Below are 8,812 nucleotides of genomic sequence, written 5' to 3' on the forward strand. Positions count from 1 at the left end.
AAATGATAGCTTTGCTGGGTAGAGTAATCTTGTTTGTAGGTCCTTGCTATTTATCACTTTGAATATTTCTTGCCACTCCCTTCTGGCCTGTTGAGAAATCAGCTGATAGTCATAATGGGCATTCCCTTGTAGGTAACTAACTGCTTTTCTCCTGCTGCTTTGAAGATTCTCTCTTTATCTTTAGCCCTTGGTATTTTAATTATGTTGTGTCTTGGTATGGTCCTCTTTGGGTTCCTCTTGTTTGGAACTCTCTGTGCTTCCTAGACTTGTAAGTTTCTTTAACCAGGTAGGGGAAATTTTCTGTCATTATTTCTTCAAATAAGTTTTCAATATCTTTCTCTCTCTCTTCTTCTGGCACCCCAATAATGCAAATGTTGGTGTGCTTGAAGTTGTCCCAGAGGCTCCTTATACTATCTTCATATTTTTTCATTCTTTTTTTTCTTTTTGCTCTTCTGGTTGGGTGTTTTTTGCTTCTTCATATTTCAAATAGTTGATTTGATTCCAAGAATCCTCTACTCTAATATTGAATCCCTGTATATTATTCTTAATTTCAGTCAGTGTATGCTTAATTTCTGACCAGTTCTTTTGCCTTTCTTTCTTTCTTTCTTTCTTTCTTTCTTTCTTTCTTTCGGCATTCTCACTAAGATCCTTGAAAGTCTCACTAGGTCCCTTGGAGGTTTCTAGAAGATTCTTGAGTAACCTTATAACCGTGGTTTTGAGATCTATATCCAGTAGTTTGCTTTCCTCCATTTCTTTCATCTGTAACATGTTTGTTAATCTCTGCATTTTGGCTGCTTCCCTGTTTGTTTCTATGTATTGGGCAGAGCTGCTATGTCTCCTTGAGTTGGTAGAGTGGTCTTGTGTAGTAGGTGTTCTATAGGGCCCAATGGCTTAGCCTCCCCAGTCACCTGAGCTGGGAGCTCTAGGTGCATCCCTTTGTGGGCTATGAGCACAGTCTTGTTGTAGTTGAGACTTGATTTCTGTTGGGGTCACCGGGAGGAATTGACCTCTAGGCCAATTGGCTATGAGGACCACCTGTGACTACAGGGGGAGAGCTGCTATGCAGGAGACACCCCCATGGAGCTGTACTTGTTTCTGTGAGACTTTGGTGCTCACTGAGTCTGCCCCGTAAGTGTGTTGCTTATGGATGTGTAGAGTTGTAATCTGGAATAGTCTGACACTGACCACTGGGTACACTGGCTCTTGGGTCTCCAGGGAGATGCAAAGTCAGCCACTGCCTGAGGCCAACCAGCAGGAGCTACAGAGAGATCTGCAGATTCCTCCTCTTTATATTGGGTTTGGAAGTGCCCAGATGAGGCCCATCTATGAAGAAAAGCAGGCTGGTGCTGGTGCCAGGTCTTAGGCCTTTTATTAAAAGGTTTGGGTCTCCCTGACCCAGCTGCAGCTTGTTTGAGAGATTTTAGCCTGAGCAAGGACAGGCCATTTGTATGCAAAAGCACTGCACACAGCTTGGATGGGGTTATAAATTGGATGAGGCAGGGTCTTAGGGAATTACCAGGGCAGAGCAAACAGAAATGGCTGCCAATCAGCCCTGCAACCGGGGAGGTCCCAGCATAGGAACAATGATCCCTATGAGCACTGCCATCTGGGAGAAAGCCACCCCTGAGTTTCTGCTAGACAATGCTAGACAATCCAGTTCCTCCTATATGTGTCTGTGTCCCCCAGAGCCTTGCCTTGGTGCTGGAGCTCAGAGGAAGCAGAGTCTTGTAAGTTCAGTTTGTGGTGCCAGCTTTTTAAGAGGAACAGCTGGGACTCCAGCAGCCTCTGTGTCACTGAGCCCCAATCTGCACTGGTTTTTGTAGCCTATAGTTCTTACTGCCCATAGGGACTTCTTTTCCCAGCTCTGGGACCCTGGGGTGGGGGTATGGTGTGGCCTTGCTCCTCTGGGAAGCCTCCACATGATCTTTCCCTCAATTAAAAAAGTGGCACACATGGGTGCTAGACCAGCTTGTTCCATGCCTCTGTACCTCCTACCAGTCTCATTGTGCTTTCTTCTTTACTTCTCTAGTTGTAGGACTTCCATTCAGCCAGCTTTCCAGTGGTTCTGGATGATGGTTGTTCTCTATTTTAGTTGTAATTTTGATGTGTTTGTGAGAGGTGGTGCACATAGGTGTTTACCTGTGCCGCCATCTTCCTCAAAAGTGTTACCTTATTTTTTAAAGAGGTAGGAAGAACCTTAGCTCATTATTTTTGCACTATTGTTCTTGCATTGACCTATGGGTTTCATCTTTTCAACACCTTTCAGGGGTTTGTGTGTAGAAGGTTTATTTTTGGTGCTGGACATTCAAGCTGTCTGGCATAAAGAAGAGTGTTAACATTTCAGGCTAACAATTTGCACAGTGGGGTCTACATAACTGAATAGTGCTTTGAAGATTCAGAGTTCTTCAATGCCCTAGGGTTACCAAGCTAATGAATTGATGATCCAGCATGCTGGGAGCTGAAAGTGAATGAGTCACAAACTCTGGACCACACCTCAAAAGTTGATTTCTTTTATGGCCTTATTTTTAATGTTTACTTTTTTTTAAAGGAATGAATTTTGGTTCATCACATGATCTGGAAAATGTATTTCTGGTTATTTCAAATTTTAGGAATTGAACTTTTAAAGATCTTAGCATTTAAAGTGGAAATTATTAATGTATAGATACATTTACCTCATTCATTCTTCAGCCACATATTTTAATGGCATACACCATAGATTCAGAGTGAATTTTTTCTAACCTAGTTCAGGCAATATAATACATTACCTGATTAAGGAAGCAATGCCTGCAAGTCTTGTTGCACATCATGCAGAAGAAGTGTTTTAAAATACTGCTTCCTGGGCCTAATCTCAGATACACAGAACAGAAAATTCTAGGGGTGGAGCCTCAAAATCTATAATTAAAAAAAAAATCTCTTCAGGTGATTTTGGTGCTTGAGGTTTGTGGATGTGCCTCTGAGGACTAACAGAGCAAGTGGAAAGTGGCTGTGTGTGTTTTATGCTAACGTGAATCCCTTTTTGCCCACAGGCACATTTCTGACAGTCATTACAGGTGTAATCAGTGCTTCTGCTGATTGCAGTTGTTCCTCTCTCCCTAGTTATGCCCCAGATGTGTCGTAATTCAAAACGGAGCTTATTCCAAGTATTGGAAGGGAAGTTAATGTTGCTTATGGAGGGAATCCTTGCTCACTTATAAATATTCTCTCTCTTTTTTGGTATTCCTCTCCTGAGAAAATACTGAAAAACAAAGTGTGTTCATGTGTTTGTGTGTGTGTATATGAGCATGTGTTTTTTGTTTTTTTTCTAGAATAATAACGGCCTTGATGAGAAGCCCTTTCATTAGGATTATAGCCTAAGAGACTATAAACACATTCCTAGGTAAATTGCTGTTTTGTAAGCTCCTCAGTTTGAATTATTCAGCTGTTGTTACTATGGAACCGCGAGCCTTGTTCACTTTGCAGAGGAAAATACTAATGGTCCCCCAGTGTCCCCACACTGTGGAAGAGCTCATTAAGGGAAAAGTACTGCTCTCCCTGTTAAAGATACACAAGCTAACGGCAAAATGTCCATATCAAGGTTTTAGGCGTACCGTTTGTTTGGCAGAGCTTGCACTTTCTGATGGGCTTGTTCTTTGAAGTGTGACCATGCCTCCTTGATGAGTAGTTATGCTTAGGTCAGTTCAGTGCTAAGGATATGACATTTTGAAATAATGAAATTGGCTTGGTCTTCTTTATGGATATGATGAGTAAAATAATAATTATTTGCCATTTATTTAACACTTAATATTTTCTCTTTATACTGCTAGTGATAGCAGTATAAAAGGTGATTATAGGATAGGATTACTCCCTTTTACAAAGGAGAAAACGGAGCAGTTGGGTAAAGTACCCATGTAGGTAAAAAGAGCCTGGATTTGAACCAAGTTCTGACTCAAATTCTTGAACTTTATTATTGCGTTAGAATATGTAGTATAGATTTAGTGGTGTAGAAGCCCTTGATTGCAACCCAATTATCCTCCAAGAAACAGGGGATAACTGCTGTCCCAGCTGACGGGAGTGTTTGAGCATGTTGTAGTCAGCAAAACCCCCTCCCTCATCCCACTTCTGGTGCCAGAAATGTTTACCCCACAAATGTTTACCCCACAGCTGTGCCTCCTTCATTTGAATTTATGAGGTCCTATGACATTTGTAAGAGAAATGTGTTTGTGGGTCCCCATCCTCCCACCCACACAAGGAAAGTTGGATGGTGAGCAAGTAAAGTCTTTAGGCTTGGATGGACTAATGCTAACCTTGGAAGCAGGTAATGGTCAGAACTTGGTAGAGTACTAAAGGCGGGGCAGTCTGCCAATATATTGTTAGTTCAATCTTACTGATAAGAAATTGAGGCAAAGTGAGTTGAAATTTTAAGGTTTGCGAAGGATACTTGTGAAAAATTAATTCAGCAATAGATCCAAAGCTCCTTTTTACTCATTGGTAAAATCAAATTATTTTATTGGCTGATGGGATCTGAGAGGTAATCTAGCTGATCTTTTTTTTTCACACGTGAAGAAAATGAGGGCCAGAGAGATAACAGACTCACTTCAGGAGTCCTACTGTTATCAGTGGGGTGTTCTCTGTGTCCCTACCTGTTGCTGGTAGAAGTAGGATTCTTGGGGTGCTGTGGGAATAAGAATTTCTTGAGACCCCCACAGAGAATAAGGTATCAGGTAATTGATGATGTAATATTAAAGGAGTTCCCCTTCAAGGTTCATCTCCCTGCATTCCATCATGGAAAAAGTCCCATTTTGTCTTCAGCAGGGCAAAGATCAAAGCCACTACCCGGAGTCTTCTCTCCATATTATATTCCAGTCCGGCACAGTATCTGATTAGGTTAGCTTATGTTCCCAGCTGCAGTGCATTGGGTGTGGGGTCCGCATGGCCATGGGCTATGCAGCTTATAGGGCCGCATGGTGTGCTGGTGCAGGTCATGAAGCAGGGGAGTGCAAGGGAACAGGAATGAAGTTAAGAGGAACAAGAGAGTGAGAATTCTTTGCTTGGGGATTTTTAACCAGGAGTTTAACCAATGAATCCTTCAGGATTTCACATGCTTGTGGTGGCTTTACCCTCCTAGCCAATCCATGGTTCCCCAGACTAGACTGACCGGCAAGCACCTTCCCTAAGTCATCCGGACTTCACTGAGCATGAATCCGTTTTCCCCCTTGTTTGACCCATTCCCCCAGTGATTTGAAGGAAATAGACCTGTGGTTCCCTGAGGAGTGTAAAGTTGTAGCTTCCTAGTGAAGCTGCCCAGATGATGACCATGCTCTTAACGTCTGGCCTCCACTTTGCACTCTTCCTATTATTAATATTAGCTAGTGTTATGCCCAGATTTCAAGACCCCCAACAGAACCACCAGGGAGCGCTGAGTCCAATGCTAAAGCATAGAGCCTTTATTCAAGCTGAGCTTGGTCCCTCCGCCTCCACCGACGCAGTGGCAGGATGCGAGAGAGCCCCAAGTCTCGAAAGAACAAAGACTTTATAGGGCTTGGGTCGGGGGGTGAGGGCCCACTCGAACCACTGATTTGGCCGATTCTGGTTAGTTGAGTGAGGGCCGGGGGCTAGTGATGCAAGGGCAGGGTGCAGCTAGGGTCTGGTTACACAAAGACAGGGGGGTGGTCAGCATACTTTTGGCCTTGGGTTTGTTTCCCTGGCATTCCTATTGGCTGAGATAAGGGCAGGCTGAGTAACTGATATATTCTGTGGTTTTTTTTCTTGGAAGTGGGGTCAGGGACACAGCTATCAGTCCCGTTCTGTCCTTTCACTAGCTAGTTACAACGATCACACTACAGCCTGGAGAGTGGAAGGGAAAGGAGTAGAACCACAGTCTCCTGACAGCAAGACTGGCCTTTTTACCCTCAGGGGCCAGTCCTCTTGAGGTTGTGTGGAGAACAGCAGCCTCTGGCTGGATCAGCAGTTCTCAACCTGTGGGTCGCGACCCCTTTGGGGGTCGAACGATTCTTTCACAGGGGTCACCTAAATACATCCTGCATATCAGATATTTACATTACGATTCATAACAGTAGCGAAATTACAGTTATGAAGTAGCAGAGAAAATAATTTTATGGTTGGGGGTCACCACAACATGAGGAACTGTATTAAAGGGTCACGGCATTAGGAAGGTTGAGAACCACTGGGCTGGATGGAGGGAGAATTGGATATGGAGAAGTAGATTTTGGAAAAGAATGAGGGATAGTTGAGAGGGTAAGTAAAGATGAAACTAAAGGAGCAAGGCAAGGGGATCCAGATGACAGGCAAATTGCACCTACTTACAATTGTGTCCAGAATTGTCAGGGGGTGATATGGTTGTTTTTAATCCTTAGGAGGTGTGAAGCTTCAGCTAATGAAGCAAATTGCATTCCTTAGAAGAAACCTGAAAGTATTGTAACATATTTTCCCTTTGGGTTTTATTCCCTCAACATTCACCTTTCATATGCAAAAGCAGCTGCTTAAAAGCCTGGGAGGTTCTTTTCAAATTACTTTTGTGACTGTGAGCTGCTTTTAACTTCTATCGGAGTGTCAGTTCCTGACAAGGTTTCCTCCCAAATACTAGAGTCTCTCCACAGGACCTGCTGGGATGGTCACTAACGTGGCCCATGTTGACCAAACACATTCCAGCTTTCACAGGACAAACTACAAGGTGGGAGATGAGCAAGTGATTGAATTTTTACCTGTGGTACTTGAACGGGATCTTTGGGAGTAATTTTCAAATTTTGGTACAAATATAATTGTATCTTGTAAGCTTGTTAAAAACATGTATCCTGAGACCCATCTCTTGGCCTAGGGTTTTTAATTCAAAAGCTTGGACAGAAATCCCCCTGCTTAGCAAGGCCCTAAGTGATTTGGCTCTAAGGAGTTCCTGGATTCACTTTGAGAAACTTTCATTTAAAGTGTTGCTACTCAAAGTGTTATCGGTAGAAGTGGAGTTCTTGGAGTGAATGGGAAAAAGAAATTTCTGAGGCCCTCATGGGAGGATGTGATTTCGTGGAAAGTTTTATTGATGATATAAAATTTAGGAGTTTCCCCTCCAAGGTCCCATCTCTATCCGTGTCACCATGGAAGAAGTCCAATCTTGTCTTCAGCAGGGCCAGAATTAAGGCCACTGCCCATAATTTCTGCTCCATATTAAAGTCCTGTTCAGTCCAGCATCTGGCTAGCTTAGCTTGTGTTCCCAGCTGTAGTTAATTGCATGTGGAGTCTGCATGGCCATGGGCCATGTGACTGCTTAAGGCCACATGGAAGACAAGTGTGGGTCACAGAGCAAGAAAGAGTAAGGGGGAACCAGAAGACAAGAGAGAAGGACCTTTTGTTTGGGGATTTTCACACACTTGCAGGAGCTCTACCCTTCTAGCCAATGATCTTATTCCCAGGCTAGACTGACATACAAGCACCTTTCATATGTCACTGACTTCACTCTGCATGTGTCCATCTCCCCCTTAGTTTGATTCCTTTCCTCCAGTGATCTGAAGGGAATGAACCAGTGATTCCCTGGGGAGTATGAAGCTGTAGCTTCCTGGTGAAGCTGCCCATCTGAACTTGTTTATAATATGTGACCTCTCCTTTGTTCCCTATTATCCTATCTAATAAAGAGGGAATATGCTAATTGACCCTCACGCCATTGCAAAGATGGTGGCACCCACAACCAATAAGGAGGGAATATGCTAATTGACTGCCTCACCCTCAAATATGGCAGTGCCCACAGCCAATAAGGAGGGAATATGCTAATTGACTTCCCCGCCCTCAAAGATGGAGGCACCCACAGCCAATAAGGAGGGAATATGCTAATTGACTGCCACACCCTCAAAGATGGTGGTGCCCACAGCCAATAAGGAGGAAATATGCTAATTGACTGCCCCACCCTCAAATATGGATGCACCCACAGCCAATAAAGAGGGAATATGCTAATTGACTGCCACGCCCTCAAAGATGGCAGCGCCCACAGCCACAAGATGGCGGCGCCCAGTACCCTCAGCCCCGCCAGGGCACCTGCCTCTGGAGTCCCCCAGAGGCAGGTCTGATTTAAAGGGTGCATTGGTTTACTATTCTGCCTGCATACTGCCATAAAAATACCACAGACTGGGTAGTTTAAGCAACAGAAATTTATTTCCTCACAGTTCTGGATTCTGGAAGTCTAGAATCAAGGTGTCAGTGGGTGTGGTTTATTCTGGAGCTTCTCTCCTTGGCATACAGATGGCCACCTTCTCGCTGTTTGTTCACATGGTCTTTCCTCTGAGTGTGCACATCTCTGGTGTCTCTTTGTAGATATCAATTTCCTCTTCTTATAAGAATGACAGGCATATTGGATTAAGGCCCACCCTAACAACTACATTTTAACTTAATCAGTTCTTTAAAGGCTCTATTTCCAAATACAGTTACAGCCTGAGGTACTGGGTATGAGAGCTTCAACATAAGAATTTGGGGGGAACACAGTTTAGTGAGTAAGTGGGATCATTAATAGACCTGGTTATGTTGTTGGGAGGAAACAGGCTCTTCCACAGGATCACAAGAAAAGCATTTTAAGGATCCACTCACAGAAGATTGTGATGTGGCAAGGTGGTTTATTGGTGATGGGCTGCCCCTGCCTCTGAGCTTCCAATGTCCCATTTCCCTACATTCCACCATGGAAAAAGTCCCAACTGTGTCTTCAGCAGCAACAAAATAAAAACCAGTGCCCAGAGTTCCTGTTTCATAGTCCTTGGGAGCCTGCATGGTCTGTAGGCCCCAGGACGACTGGTAGACCTGAATGGACATGAGAGAGTGTGTGTGGGGGGGGGGGGGCCGG

The sequence above is a fragment of the Myotis lucifugus genome, unplaced genomic scaffold, assembly GCF_000147115.1.
Source record: "Myotis lucifugus unplaced genomic scaffold, Myoluc2.0 scaffold_265, whole genome shotgun sequence".
NCBI lineage: Eukaryota > Metazoa > Chordata > Mammalia > Chiroptera > Vespertilionidae > Myotis > Myotis lucifugus.